Source organism: Gastrolobium bilobum, unplaced genomic scaffold (assembly GCF_033153095.1).
Source record: "Gastrolobium bilobum isolate Gb01-03AN ecotype WA unplaced genomic scaffold, APGP_CSIRO_Gbil_v1 utg14708, whole genome shotgun sequence".
Lineage (NCBI taxonomy): Eukaryota > Viridiplantae > Streptophyta > Magnoliopsida > Fabales > Fabaceae > Gastrolobium > Gastrolobium bilobum.
Window position 1 is genome coordinate 71,320 of NW_026898255.1, and position 16,731 is coordinate 88,050.

At 36.0% G+C, this 16,731-nt stretch overlaps 2 pseudogenes; both read left to right on the forward strand.

The window, feature by feature from the left end:
- The first annotated feature begins 6,232 nt into the window (after positions 1 to 6,232).
- LOC133314264 (pentatricopeptide repeat-containing protein At4g02750-like) lies at positions 6,233 to 10,308 on the forward strand (annotated as a pseudogene).
- A 1,446-nt stretch (positions 10,309 to 11,754) lies between these two features.
- LOC133314243 (beta-fructofuranosidase, insoluble isoenzyme CWINV1-like) lies at positions 11,755 to 12,562 on the forward strand (annotated as a pseudogene).
- Positions 12,563 to 16,731: the final 4,169 nt, after the last annotated feature.

Here is a 16,731-nt window from a genome sequence, read left to right on the forward strand (position 1 = left end):
GAAGAGCCCAAGAAACTTAGCCCAATGAGCTTAGGGCTAAGGTTTCTTGAAACCCTTATATATTACCACTTAAGTCATCAGCCTTCTAGGTCGTTGAACAAAGAGGTAAGCTCAGATCTAAAAAGTGCCCAAACACTTTTCCTTCCCCCGCGAGAGATAGCTTGGAAGATTTACTAGAATAGTAGAGATCTGTTCGTGCTGTGATACAGTAGAGATCAGTTTGAGCTGTGATGCAAAGGACTCTAGTTTGTGGAGCATCATCTCATATCTGCGCTACAAGAGGTAATTGCAAAAATGATGATCCATTACATCCAAACCGCAATGGTTTAAATGCTTCTGCATAATCTATTGCTCCTACAATTGGTATCAGAGCCGGATTGCGTGTTTGGATGTGGATCTAGTTTTGATTTATAATTTACATATAATTAGTTTTGCTTCATGAAATATGGCACTAGGGTTTCTATGTTTATTGATATGAATTTTGCATAAGTATCCTTATAATTCTTTTCATTAAAAATCAATTCTTTATTTGGTTTTGGCTTTAATTCGTGGTAGAAATTTCTTTGGATTTTCTTTGGTTGTAACAAGGAGGCTAATCTCATATGATTAGGTTTCTTCCTTGATTTTTATTTCAATTTTTGTATATTTTTGAGGTATTTCAAATAAAATTATAATGAAAGAAAAACAAGAAGATGCAAAAAGAATAATGTTCGTCGCTGTTTGGACGTGTTCGGGACTTTCCGATGGCCGAGCTAGGAAACCAATGACATGGCGTGAAAGGGGACGAAAGTACGACAAGAACAGTGGTCGGAACATCCTGAAAGGATGCAGGACGCGCCCCCACGCGCCGCCAGAAGTGGCTGCGCATGGGCCTCACTCGCCGATACAAATTCGGCGCGTGGATAACCAGTTTCAGGCGGTTCCGGTGGCGTTATGTTCGTTTCTTCAATACGGTCCTTCCCCTGGAGATTTTTGCTGAGATGAGTTCAGGTGACTGCGTAGTGGACATGACGACTAGGGTTCCTGAAAGTTGACTTAGGATTTCTTGCCAAAGTTTGGTATTTTGGGCCCATGGTTACCATAAAAGGGTTTGAAATAGAGCCTATGGACCAGAAGGAAGGAGTAAATAGGCTGGAAAATGTTTCCTTTTCTGTTTATTTTGTAATTTTATTTTTTTAGGAAACTATAATGAGAAACATGCTTTTTGAACCAGATGTTGTAACATGGGGAGCCCTACTAAGTGCAAGCCGGATTCATGGCAATACTGAAGTTAGTGAGAAGTCTGCTGAGATGGTTTTTAAGCTAGAACCTCATAACTCGGGAATGTATGTCCTTCTTTCAAATCTATATGCAGCTTCAAGCAGAGATGGGTTGATGTTGGTAAGATGAGATGAAAAATGAGGAATGTTGGTATTCATAAAGTATCTGTGTATAGTTGAGTTGAGCTACAAAACAAGATTCATATATTCACGGTTGGGGATTGTTTCCATCCAAAAAAGATAGAATATGTGACTTCTTAGAAGAGCTAGATCTGAAAATGAAGCATAAGGGGTATGTTTCTTCAACAAAGTTTGTTTTGCATGACATAGAAGAGGAGGGGAAGATGCAAATGCTTAAGTATCACAGTGAGAAATTAGTCGTAGCATTTGGAATTTTGACTCTACCGACTGGCAGACCAATACGTGACATGAAAAACTTGGGTGTTTGTCAGAACTGTCATAATGCTATCAAGCACATATCCAATATTTGATCTTTTTTTTAGACATATTTAATCTTTTTTCCTTCTATGATTTTTTTTGGAATACTTTTTCTTATGTTATATGAGATAATTTTATCTCATGCACACAGAAAAAGTAAGTGAGATTTACTTATTTATTTTCTCTCTCTTCTTGTTAGTGGGTCCCACCTTTTTTTTGTGTACAAGATAAAATTATCTTATGCAACCTGAAAAATATATTACCTTTTTTTTTACGTTTAGTATTTTTTTAAGTATTGTAAGTTTCAACTATATTTGATTTTTTTTTCTTTTATATCATAAGTCTATTCTCCTATTCAAATAAAAGTAAAATAGGTAGATTCGTTAAATTTATAATAATGTGAAGGATGAATTTGGGTGACAAAGAATTATAGGGGGTAAGTGATTAAAAAAACCCATAGGTATTTTTAAACTTTTTCCTATAATATTTTATCGTGAGAGACTAATAATCATGCCTTCTTAGAAATCCATAGCAGATTTTTCAAGTAACACTATTAGGGGTGAAACTGGGTCAGACCGGCCTACGTCAGGCCAGACTTGACCTAGTATATTTCGTAAAATAGGCCGAGCTTGGGCCTTGAAAAAGCTTGTTTAATAAAAAGGCCGTAGGCCCACTTTCACAAGGCCTGACCTATAAGCCTACAGGCCTATATTGTACTATTTATTTTAAATAAAATAAAATAGAGTAAGTATGCTTTGAAAAAAAAACAAAAGATACAAATTTAATCAATTGCAATTATTTATAACTTAATTATATTCGATTATATTTTAATAGAAATCTGACTTTATTTCTTATGTAGGAGGAACCAACATCTTTGCATGTTAAATTGTGTATGTGAATATATTAAAAAGTTTTTGAGAAATGTTATACTTACTACCTATGATGCACGGATACTAACACGGGACACGACACAACGACACGTTAATTCTAAAAATTGTCATATTCGGACACATTGTGACACATTTTGATATTAAATAATATTTTTAATATATATAATATAATTTATATTTAACACATATAATAGCCTATAATAAGTCATATAACCAATCAAATATTTAAATTTCATAACATAAATATAAAACAAAAATAATTTTTCGTATCTTGTTAATTTTTCATGTCAAATTTCATAACATAAAAAAATTGATTTATAAATGATTTTTTTATTTTCAGTTAATAAAATAAAATTAAGACTAAAAAAAAAAAGTGTCCGGGCGTGTCCCAACGTGTCTGAACGTTGACCACGTGACGGAAAAAGTTGACTGCGTGTCGGAAAAACGTGTCGGAGAGTTGACCACGTGTCCCAAAATGTTGGCCGCGTGTCAGAACGTGTCGGAGCATGTCCGTGTCGGACACGTATCCGACAAGCACATTCTAAAAAATTGCACGTGTCCGTGCTTTAGAGCTTACTACAAGCATCATGATGTGTTTGTTGGATTCATCTAGTTATTTTAATTTACATAGTATGAATTTGTTTGTTGTATGAGTTTTGTTTTGATTCATGATTCTGTTTGGACGTTCAAATTATGATTTTTGATTTAGCAACATAATTTGAGTATTTTGTAAAGTTAAAAATTAACAGCTAACGGGCTAGGCCACACCATTTGTTTTTTTATAAACGAGTCAAATCAGGCTAACAGTTACACTCGTACTAGGCTTGGACTTGAAAAATTAACAGCTAACGGGCTAGGCCAGACCATTTGTTCTTTTGACGTAGACTTGGACTTTTCGGGATAAAACTTGGCTCAACTAATCCAGTGTCACCCCTAAACACTATCAAATGTATTTGAATTCCTCGGCAGTAAAATTTTCCCCTCGAGGTGCTGGTTCATGTACTACAAGTGTTAACAAATTTAAATATAAATAAAATGAAATAATTTTAAATGCAATTACTTCTTCTTTTTATTTTGGAGAATAAAATGCAATTACTTCTCATATTAAGTTTTTTATGTATTTCAATTTTGATACTCAGTGTAAAACTTTGAGAAGAATTACACTTTCAGCATCAAGCTGACACGGGCAATCGAGCACCAAGCATTAGTAACGCTTACTATTTTACTTATTGACTGCTAAATATTCATAAAGTGATGTTAGCACCTATTTGTTCATGTGTTTATTATTTCAGTAATTTTTTTATTTCTTTATTATATGAATATTATCAAAATACCCATTATTAGTTTTCCCAACTCTTAAGACAATGTATTTTAGGTATTGTAAAAAATAATTGTATCTCCTATAATAAAAGAAACAATAAACCCTTTATTCATATCTAATTATCTATCACACTAGGAATAAACTTGTTAGTAGTTGGCAAATTTAAAACGCTTCAATGTTTCTATAGTGAATGTAGATATACATTTGCTCTCAAAACGATGTCGTTTTGAATTGAAAAATTAAAAAATTATAGTAAAAAGACTATTATAATCCTAAAATAAATTATAATTACAAAAATATCTTGATTTCCACTTCAAAACGACATCATTTTGTGTTTAATATAGATAAATTATCTACATTGACTGTAGAAAAAGTGAACTCAATTTAAAATTACATGTTTTCTAATGTTTTGAATTTTTTTTTATAAAAATAAAAACTTGGGTAAATAAGATTACCAAAAAAACAAAACTTGGGTAAATAAACAAAGGATTTTATAAGAGTTATGTTGTAGGAAAAATGATTGTGTAATGTTATAGAGATTCGTTTTGCGTGCCATAATTTTTTCTTTTTCTTTTTTCTTTAGAAAGTGTGGACCCCACAAAATATTGTGTGTGTAAAAAAGTTTGTTGTGTAATATTAAATGACAAATACAAACAAGATAAACAAAACTTGAAAACAAAGAAAGAGGTACTCTGACACGGAAAAAAAGAAGAAGAAGCGGTACTCTTTTTTTTTTTTTTGGTACAGAGAAGAAGAGATACTTTGATGGAAATATTTTTATGCTCCAAGATCACACAATGATTTGGTGCTTCCTCTCACAATATTAATTTTTTCTTTCCTTTTTTACTCCTGTTATTTTTTCTCTTTCTCAATTTTACCCTCTCATCTACACTAAAGAACAACTTAAAAAATGATGGTCCCAGACCGCCATAAATTCTCTAGTACTTTGATACATCCAGGGGTTTAGTTCGGCTCTTTTTACATACGTTGGCAAAGAATTGACAAAACAAATAAAACAAAATAAATAAAATAGTAGTTTAATTGAGGAAATTTGACTTCTTTGAAACGCAGCGCCTTTTGAATAATTATTCTGATAATTTTTATTTCAATGCTTCAAAATTTAAATAAATAATATAAGAGTAAAGAATTTCTCCAGTTACCGGAGATAAAATTTTCTCCAGTTACCGGAGATAAAGTTATCTCCAGTGAACTCAAAACGACATCGTTTTGGGACAAAAATTAAGGTATTTTTGTAATTATAATATATTGCAGGGTTATATTAATCTTTATCATTATAATTTTTTAATTTTATAACCTTCAAACGACGTTATTTTGAGTTCACTGGAGATAACTTTATCTCCAGTCACTGGAAAAATACCTTTCCCATAATACAAACTAGTAACTTGAAGAAACTAACCAAGTGGGAAATCATAACCATACAAAGATGGATCAATGATAATAAAAGAGGAGAGAGAAAAAATAGTAAAATAAGTAGTTACAAAATCATAATCATTGATTTAACTTTGTATGGTTGTGATCTTCTCACATGACCATGTTATATTTTTTCTCACATTAGAGAATCCATTTCCAAAACTAAAATAGGCTCCCAAGCCCGCATAACCTATTTTTCAGCAAAGTTATATTTCAAATAACAAAACCGCAACAAAAAAAAAATTAATAATAATAATCAAAACAGCAATAACCACAAAGAGATATCCTAGCGGCTAGCAGCAACTCCTTGACTTGGTCAAATATAATTGTAACATACTTCCTTGGTCAAATATAACTGTAACAAACTTTCTTGGCCTAAAGATAATCTAAGAGCTCCTTTGGGTGAATTTTTCAAAAAATAATTTTTTATGATTTTTTTTTTAGAATGATTTTTTTTAAAACTCAAAACTATTTTATATTTGGATGGAATACATAAAAAAATATTTTTTATATATGAAATTACTCAGAAGGATATGTGAGTGATAATAGTGATGGTAATGTGATGGATAGATGGAGTGGAGTTTGGATAAATTTAAATTTTCAAAAAATTATTTAAATTTTGACTTATGCTTATTTTGTAAGTACGAAAATCTGACTTCTAAAACAAGCACTATCTTCATATTCTTTTTTAAATTCTATTTTTTAAAAATTCATATCGAAATGCATAAAATGATCAAAAAAATATACAATGTTTTTTTTAAATAAAAAAGCAACTTCTTTTGTAAAAAAAAAAAAAACCAACCAAACACAGCCTAAAACATAATACATAATACCTAGTTAATACTAGACTAGCCGAATTAGTTGATGCTGAAGGTAGCACATGAGTAGCGAGGGCTTCTGTCGTCAATGTGTGGACGATGGCGTTCAACAGAATGCGCGTAAATTAAATCGTGAGACACTTGCTGTATCTGTGTACGAGTAGGCGAACCAGGTGCTCAAAAGCAGCAGTAAATTACAAAGACCCGCCGGACATTGTGAAATGGAACAAAGACATTTCTAGCCACATGCGCAATGGCCACTGCGACTCCGCTCTGCGTGTTTTCAATTCCATGCCTTGTCGAAGCTCTGTCTCTTACAACTGCATGATATCTGGGTACATGAGGAACGGGAAATTTGACCTTGCAAGGGACCTGTTTGACAAAATGCCTGAAAAGAACGTTGTTTCATGGAATGCCCTCAGTGGATATGTTAGGAACCGCAGACTTAGGGATGCCCGCAAATTATTTGAATTAATGCCTGAAAGGATGTTTTTTCGTGGAATGCCATGTTATCTGGGTATGCTAAGTATGGGTATGGTGATGAGGCAAGGAAGATTTTTGATAGGATGCCTGGTAAGGATTCCATCTCCTGGAATGGGCTTCTTGCAGCATATGTTCAGAATGGGAGAATTGAGGAGGCTTGTCAGTTGTTTAAGTCAAAATCAGACTGGAATTTGATTTCTTGGAATTGTTTGATGGGTGGATATGTGAAGAGGAAGATGTTGGGTGATGCTAGGCAGCTTTTTGACCAAATGCCTGTTAGGGATGAATTTTCTTGGAACACAATGATTTCAGGTTATGCCCAGGATGGAAATATGTCAGAAGCAAGGAGATTGTTTGACAAATCTCCTAGACAGAATGTGATCACGTGGAATGCAATGGTGTCTGGATATGTGAAGAACGAAATATTGGATGAAGCAAGAATTTTTTTTTTGATGAAATGCCTGAAAAGGATGAGATTTCATACAGTGCGATGATTACCGGTTATGTGCAACACAAGAAAATGGACACGGCAAGGGAATTGTTTGAGGCAAAGCCTTGCCGTAATATAAGTTCATGGAATACCATGATTATAGGCTATGATCAGAATGGTGATATAGCTCAAGCTAGGAAATTGTTTGATACGATGCCGCAACGTGATTGTGTATCTTGGGCGGCTATTATTGCTGTTTATGCTCATAATTTGAACATGTTTGCGGAGATGAAACGAGATGGACAAAGTTTAAATAGGGCCGCCTTTAGTTGTGCTTTGAGCACATGTGCTGATATTGCTGCTTTGGAGTTAGGTAAAAAAGTCCATGGGCAAGTGGTGAAGACGGGATATGAGACTGGGTGTTTCGTGGGGAATGTTCTTCTTGGAATGTATTATAAGTGTGGCAGCATAGATGAAGCTAATGATGTGTTTGAAGGAATAGAGGAGAAAGATGTTGTGTCTTGGAACAACATGATTTCAAGTTATGCCCAGGATGGAAATATGTCAAAAGCTAGGAGATTGTGTGACAAATCTCCAATACGAGATGTGATCACGTGGCAAGCAATGGTATCTGGATATGCGCAGAGTGGAATGTTGGATGAAGCAAGAATTTTTTTTGATGAAATGCCTACAAAGGATGAGATTTCATACAGTTTGATGATTAGAGGCTATGGTCAGAATGACGATATAGCTCAAGCTAGGAAATTGTTTGATATGATTCCGCAACGTGATTGTCTATCTTGGGCGGCTATTATGGCTTGTTATGCTCAGAACAGTCTCTATGAAGAGGCTTTGAACATGTTTGTAGAGATGAAACGAGATGGAGTAAGTTTAGATAAGGATGCCTTTAGATTGGCTTTGAGCACATGTGCTGATATTGCTGCTTTGGAGTTAGGTAAACAAGTTCATGGGCAGGTGGTGAAGACGAGATATGAGACTAGGTGTTTCGTGGGGAGTGCACTTCTTGGAATGTATTTTAAGTGTGACAATATAGGTGAAGCTAATGATGTGTTTGAAGGAATAGAGGAGAAAGACGTTGTCTCTTGGAGCACAATGATTTCAGGTTATGCTAGGCATGGATTTGGCAGACAGGCTTTAACGGTATTTGAGTCAATGAAGACAGCAGGTGTTAAACCTAATGAGTATACTGTGGTATATATTTTAATCATTTCATACGCATTTAGATTTTATATAGAGCTTGCCTTTAGCATGAATTTCGACTCCCTTAGCTCGTTGTATGCAAGTGTAAACCACTGTCATCAATCATATCTCGTATTTTACTAATTTTATTTTGTTCTAGACATAGCCTATTTACTTTGACTGAACTGTTCTTGATTAATATGGTCAAATTATCTTCTATGGAAATGCCTTGTTGCTACTGGAGTATATTGGCACTATATGGAGCCTCTGAATCCCGTCTTATTATTTTCCTGCTATCTTGGTATTTTCATCTTGGTACTTCAATTCTTGCTGTCATTTGTTTATAAAGAAATTGACAACGCTGTAATATATGTTGTTAAGAATGTTATTTACCTAAGTGATTGTGATGGATTGTTACAAATATGTATGTTACTAACATGAATGAGCTAGAGGTTCCATTAACCTATGTATGAAAGATAACATTTTATTTAAAATTTGTTGGATTTCGTAGCAAGATACCCCCATATTTGTGTGACATTTTGTGCTTTGTAATGAATCATTCACAATTCTATGTGCTTTGAAAATATGTTACACAGGAAAGCAGACATAGTTAGAGAAAAAGAGAAATATACCATAATATTTTTGGGCTTTTGTGTCTTCCATCATTTGCCTTAGTCTGCAACTTCTTGCCTGATATCCGTCTCTCCAACTTCGTCTTTCTTGTCAATATCATCAACATGGATGGGCAAATTCTATTAGAAATACTTCTTGTGTGAATGTAGACACGAAGTTCATTTGCTTAGTATAATCTCACTTGTTTTATTGAACCACTTGACTTTATTTATGTCAAGAGTTGTCAAATAGGTGGACCCTGCATTGACAAGATATGAGTCACTCTTTCTTTTCCTCCTTTATGGTATCTTCATTTTTACAGTAATCTATGTGTAGCAGCAAAATTTCTTTTCGTGGATGCAATTTAGCTAATGGTTGCTTAGGTGCTTTCCACTTTTTCTTGTAAATGAATCTGATAATTAACATCAATCATTGGGAAATAAACTGAAGAGATTGCGTTAACATTGTTTTATTTATAATTCAGTCGTATACCTTTTGACCCTATCCTACATGTAATAACATTTTGCTGATTCTTCTTTAAATCGTGTTTTAGGGTAGTGTTCTGTCTGCTTGTAGTCACACTAGCTTGATAGACAGTGGAACTGAATATTTTTATTCCATGGAAAAGGATTACGGTGTAACACCAACTTGAATACATTATAATTGTGTGATTGATCTTCTTGCCAGAGCTGGCCGCTTGGAAGAAGCACAAAACTTAATGAGAATCATTGCCTTTTGAGCCAGATGTTGCAACTTGGGGAGCCCTACTAGGTGCAAGCCGGATTCATGGCAATATTGAAGTTGGTGAGAAGGCTGCTGAGATGGTTTTTAAGTTGCATCCTCATAAGCCGGGAATGTATGTCCTTCTTTCAAATCTATATGCAGCTTCAGGCAGATGGGTTGATGCTAGTAAGATGAGATTACAAATGAGGAATGTTGGTATTCAAAAAGTAACTGGGTATAGTTAAGTTGAGGTACAACATAAGATTCATACATTCATGGTTGGAGATTGTTTCCACCCTGAAAAAGATAGAATATATGCCTTCTTAGAAGAGCTAGATGTAAAAATGAAGTGTGAAGGGTATGTTTCTTCAACGAAATTAGTTTTGCATGATGTGGAAGAGGAAGAGAAGGAGTATGCAATCAGGTATCACAGTGAGAAATTAGCTGTAGCGTTTGGAATTCTGAATATACCAGCTAGCAGACCAATTCGTGTCATGATAAACTTGCGTGTTTGTCAAGACTGTCATAATGTCATCAAGCACATATCCAAGATTGTTGGAAGGTTGATAATCTTGAGAGATTGTCACGGCTTTCACCATTTCAGTGAGGGTATTTGTTCTTGTGGGAATTATTGGTAACTAGACCTATCAAAAAAGGCCACAGCCCTAGGGCTGGCCCATTCAGCCTTGTCAAAGCCCTGTTAATTTTTCAGCCCTTTGTGTGGTAGGGCCATCTTAGCCCTAACCTATAAGGCCCTTCCATTTATTGGGTTAGGTTAGGCTGGCCCGTGGATCGAAATCATTCAACTCATTTTCCATCACACTACATAATTTTCTCAGAAAAATTGTTGTTCTCCTTCTGTCAAACCCTAGTTTTGTCGTGTTCTGGTAGATTCAGCATCACCCTTCTGTGATACTCGGATTCCAATCACAGAGCCTCTCGAACTCGCACCCACTCAATTATCTAATACCCATTTCACCCAAATTCAACAAACCCTCTTCAACAATTTGTGTCAGCGATGAGTTGAACACCATCGCTTCTCAGAACCTCGACTTTGCACCCTAGTAGAGATGGGTCCGAGAAGCTTTCACTGAGCTGCAGCAGCACCTTGACCATTACTTATTCAAGGTTAGATGACTCTTCACCATGTTTTTCTTTACTGGGTGTGCTCTGTGCTTTGATAAAGAATCAGTGAGTCGTAAACTGATGTTTCAATCTCTTACTCTGTTTGTCTCTGATTGGAAGCTAGCCTGCTGCTGTTGGGATCAGAACTGGAGAAGTAAGATTTTTTAAGCAAAAAATTTAGGGACTGCAAGGTGGCCCTCGTAATCACTATTACTGGTTTAGCTGTTGCATTGAAGCAGGTACATGTTTAGAGAAGATAAAGATGATCTTTACTTTACTGTTGTTTAACTTTTGAGAGACTGATTAAAGAGATCCGTGTCACTGTCTATTTTTATTTTTATTTTTTTGATATTATGGTTTGTATATTGAATTTCAACTGCAGAAGACAAAAAAATGGATATGAAGTAGGCTTTATCTTCATTTTAGCCTAATAAGAAGGTTTTTGTCTGATGGATTGATTTGGTGAGTGACTTTGTTTTTGAGTGATACCAATTGGATTGTGCTTGAGCCTTAGGTTACTTTCTGTTATCAAGAGAAACTTTCAGAGATTCCAATTGCTTTGACTGTATTGCTGCTTTAGATTTGCCTGATGATGATATTTTTGTGTAGAGATATGCATGAAGTGGTGTGAGTTATGATAGAAATAGATTATTACTGAAATTACCTTTTAGCAAAATAATTGAATATTCATTTTTATATGTTTTATTTTAATCTTATAATGTATCTTTATATTTCTTCAATGGGAAACAAATTTCGACTCAAAATATTGAGATTGTCAGAATTTGTATATGTAAATAGAATAAAGTTACTTTTGGGTCCTCAACAAATATTACGGTTCCCAACTTAATCTCTTAGGAAAAAAAAAGTCGACTCGTGATCCTTCTGAAATTCAAAATAGACGCATATTAGTTCTTTTGAGGGACTAACGTGGGTCTTCTTTGAATTTCAGAGGGATTACGATTTAGACTAACTAGGTCTATTTTGAATTTTAGAGGGACCACTACTTTTTTTGTAAGGGATTATAATGAGCCCCGTAATTTTTGTTGAAGACCCAAAAAGTACTGTACTCATGTAAATATGTCTCTAATGAGGGAAACTTTATTCCTGATATTAAATTCACAGGAACTAGTTCGGACTTAAGGTACGAATATGGTAAATATTATGCTTCCAAGTCATTTTTTGACTATGCCAAGAACAGGAGGATATTGTGTGCATGGGTGAATGAGTCTGACTCCACACAAGATGATATTGAGAAAGGATGGGCTGGTCTACAGGTATTTTAGTTCCATGTTGGACTTTTTCTTTTAGTTTTTTCAGCTGCCTTAATTGTTTTCAAGGCAATATTCATATCATAAGGTCTAGATTTTTAAGATGTGGTCAATGAGGAAATGTATCATACTGATAAATATAGTTGTTGTTTGGCAATGTAGTCAATTCCAAGGCAAGTTTGGCTTGATAAAAGTGGCAAGCGATTGATGCAGTGGCCAATTGAAGAGGTAGAAAAACTACGTGACAAGCAAATCAGTTTAACAGGAGAGAAACTCTTTGGTGGATCAATTATTGGAGTCTCAGGTATCACTGCATCACAGGTATGTCTTCCCATAGTGCTGTGTTTTCTTAGATTTTCTAGATGGATTTTCAGAGAAATTTAGTACAGCATCATGGTGATTATTTTTAAATTTGAACTTTAAAGGTTGATGTAGAAGTGTTGTTTGAGCTTCCTGAACTATAAATTGCTGAGTTGCTCGATCCCAGTGGAGTTGATCCCCAACTACTCTGTAGCCAAGAAAATGCATCAAGAAGTGGCTGAATAGGACCATTTGGTTTGTTAGCTTTAGCTTCAGAGGATCTCACAGAACAGACTGCAATCTTCTTCCGAATATATAGAGCTCCCAATAGATATGTTTGCCTGATGTGCAGTGACCAGAGCAGGTTGGTTCTGACATTATCACAACTTAATTTGTAGTGCACATGTTTCCCTTTTCATAGAGATTGAACCTCAACGTTAATTTCATCATTTATTTTTTTATCTTACTTTATATATGTTGATGTTGATGTTGATGTTGATGTTGATGTTGAAATTTATATATGTAAATTTCTATTAACATATTGAATTTGTATTACCATAGGTGGATTCCGGATGCAAGTGTATTTAACTCTTATCAGCTTTATGCAACTTCAAGTCATTGGCTGCAGACACTCTTTAGTGAGTCCAGTGGAGCAACCTTGCTCAATTCAACACTCCAAACTTTCTTCCAACTTACTTGTAGCTTCTGCAGCTGAGTACATAAATTATGTAGATAGGAAGAATTACCTCAGAATAAATTCTGATCATGGCTTCTAGTTAAAGAGTATTCAGTTTTTGTTGCACTAACTGTTGTGGCAAATATTGGTCATGGCTTCTAGCAGAAGGGGTAATGAGCTTTAGGTAATTCAGTAGACAACTCTGGCAGAAACTGGTCATGGCTTCCTACAGAAGGGTACTGAGTTTCTGTAAACTGATCATGGCTGTATTGAGCTTTTGTAGCATTACTAGACAATTCTGACAAATTGAAAGAACTGTAACAAACTATATACAATTCTGCCCAAATTGTATTAAGCCAATTTTTTAACAAAAAAAAATAAATATTACATTTTTGAATGGCCAGCGGGTTGACCCTAGCCCATATGGCTTTGGCCCATGCAGATGGGCATTTATTATTGAGGGTCATTTAATCTTGTGGGTGTTTTGGCTCTAATCCACATGGGCTAGAGTCTAATGGACCGAGCTGATCCGTTTTAACAGCTCTAATGTTATCACATATTTATTCATATCTAGTTATCCATCGCGCTATGAATAAACTTGTTCATTGGCAAATATAAAAATTCATGTTTTCTAATTTATTTTTTTTAAAAAAATACTCTGGTAAATTAACAAAACTTGAAAGAAAAGAGGAACTTTGGTACATAGAGGGGCTTACTTTTGCTCTTTTTACCTTTCTTGACAGAGAATTGATAAGAAGAATATAGAACAGAACAAATAAAAGGGTAGCTTAATTGACAAAGCTTGACCTCTCTAGCACACGGTGCCTTTTGAATAATTACTATGATGGTTTTTATTTCAATACTTTAGGATTTAAATAGATAATACAAATTTGTAACTTGAAGAAACTAACCAGTAACATTAAAATAGACTCCATTAACAAGCATGACCTATTTTAACGAAAGTTAAATTACAAATAACAACAGAGTAAAAATAAATAAGAGCAATAACAGCAACAAGATATCCTAGCAGAAACTTCTTGAATTGGTCAAATATAATTGTAACAAACTTCCTTGGCCTAAAATGATAATCTTAGCGTCTAAAACATAATACATAATACCTAGTTGTTCGGCTTTTTGACCCTTATGACCCTTAATCAATAACTAATTATCAAATTGCCCTTCATTCAAAACTATTTCGAAAATTTACCCTCCCCAACAAACATAACACCAATCTGCCCCTGTTTGACCGTTGACCATGAAGCCTACCCGGGTACACCATTACCTACCCGGGTAATTTTTGAAAATTTTTATCTACCCGAGTATGTAGGGGTCTACCCGGGTAGAGTTCTTGAATCTGGGAAAATGGTTGAATTATTTACCCGGGTATGGAGCAGTGTACCCGGGTAAACATCGACGGTAGGGTTTTAAAATACCCCAGCAGCCCCATTTCGAAAACCCACAAAAGGGGTACCCGAGTAGAGCTGCTGGAGGAGTGTCTTCTTGAGCGATTTCAGGCATAATCTTGCACCAATTCGTCTTGTTTCTGATCATCATTCGCGGACCTTGCAACCTCTCTGCCTTCTACCGATTGAAATCGATCAAAGGTGCATTTTTTTTCAGTTTTTTCAATTATGTTATGATTTATGTTCTGATTCATTGTATTTTCGTTTATATCATTTGATTCTGTCCGAATTATTTTATCAATTTGTATGTCATACGCTTACCCTAACCCTAACCCTAACCCTGAATCTAACCCTAACCCTAACCCTAACCCTAACCCTAACCCTAACATGTATCTAATTTCTGATTTTGGTTATTTTTTCAGTTTAATATTGTGACACAATGACCTCTCGACGCGTTTCAAAGCTGCCAGTGACCCATTCCGAGAGAAGAACCAAGAGTCGTCATGATGGGTCGTCATCCTCTCAGCCCCAGGCTGCTTCGAGTCAGGCTCCGGACTTGACGTTCGGATATTTGTTTGAGGATGACATACTTTCACACGAGAAGTTCGTGAAGTTTTTCATGACCCGGAAGATCCGCGAACCGAAATCACTGGATTCGGCATTCTTCAACCTAGAGCGTTTTGACATTGTGCCGCTTCTTGAGCAGACACATTTACTTCACCTGGCGGAGATGCGGTGCCCATACTCGGAGGTTATGGTAAGAGCCTTCTACCAGAACCTTGGCTACTCGCAAGGCGAGCTGACTTCCCGTGTCTGCGGGATTGATATCATCATGACTGCTCCTATCTGGACGGAGCTACTGGGGTTCGATTTTGATGGTGTCACAGGAGCAGCACTATATGATGGAGACAGCCATCATATATTTGGTGATTATAACCGGGAGACCATTGTTACAGAGACTAGGAGGGCAGACGCTGAGCCCGGTCATTTTGCTCATTATCCTGTGAGCAACTTGTCAGTTTCTGCTCGCATTCTTCATTATGTGGTGACACATATTATTTTCCAGCGCCCGCATAATCACTCAAAGGTGCTGGAAGGGGACTTTGTCATCCTGTGGGCCCTCCTTCACAGTCAGCAAGTGAACTGGAGGCGTTACATATGCATACTGATGTGGAAGGCAGCCAAGTCAAAGAAGGCTGAATTGCCTTTTGCATTTCTAGTGCAGAAGATTCTGCATAGATTTGGAGTGCCTATGGCAACAGAGACCTTGAAGACCGCCAGAGGCTGGAATGCTATATTTGGTGAGAGGCTCCTGAAGCAGTGTGGGATCCTACCGAACAGAGCGGGTATCTGGACGTGGAAGAAGGCACCAGAACCACCTGAGATCCCATTCCACCACGATGCTGAGATGGAGGATGCACCTGCAGGTGATGTGTTGGTCTTTATGAGTTTATGCAATTTTGTGTTGTTTATTTTTTAATGTGGTATTTATAAGATGTGCTTTTCATGGTTTATGATGTAGGCCTTGATGATGATGACGATGATGATGGCGTTGCTGAGGGACAACCGTCAGCATGGTTTTTACACTTCATAACAAATCTTGACTCGTCGCTTTTTTCAACTATGGCTGTCCTGCGCCCCTTCATACAATGTATCTTCACAGCATGTTGCAATTCTGGTTTGGACCCAAATTCTTGTTGCACAAATAACGGATCTCCTAACTTCCAACCTCCGTGCAAGTCATCATCGCCATATAGGATCTCCAACTCGTCATTAGGGTGCGCCCAGTTAATGAATGAATAATGTTGGCTTTCATTCCAGAATGGCTCCTCAGTCCCTGCATCTAAAGATCAACTCTCATTTGTCTGAATGAATACCACCACAAATAATAAATTGTCTAAAGCAAATGTTCAAATTTAATAACTTACCACTACTGACTGGGTCGACATGAAGTGGTGACAAGGCTGGGGTACCCAGACTTACGGCGCTCATGTCAGCCTCAAAATTACCGTCCACGTCAGTGTCTGACGAATCACCTTCTGGAATAGCACTTTCAGGTTCTCCCTCATCTTCGCTGTCCACATAGTCCTCGTCTTCATCCTCTTCCAATGCTACCTGAGGAGGTGCAGAAGATCGTACAATTGTATCTTCTTGACCGGTACAGTGTGCAGTAGTGGTTGTATGCACCAGTAAAGATGAAGATTGACCAACATCAACTTCAACATATATCTCAATATATTTTAATACTTTCCATTCAACAAACGCATCTGTTATGAACTCCACATCTTCATCATCATTTATATTGTTTCCAATGTAGTATATTGTATCCATATCCACTACAGTCTCTAACCTGG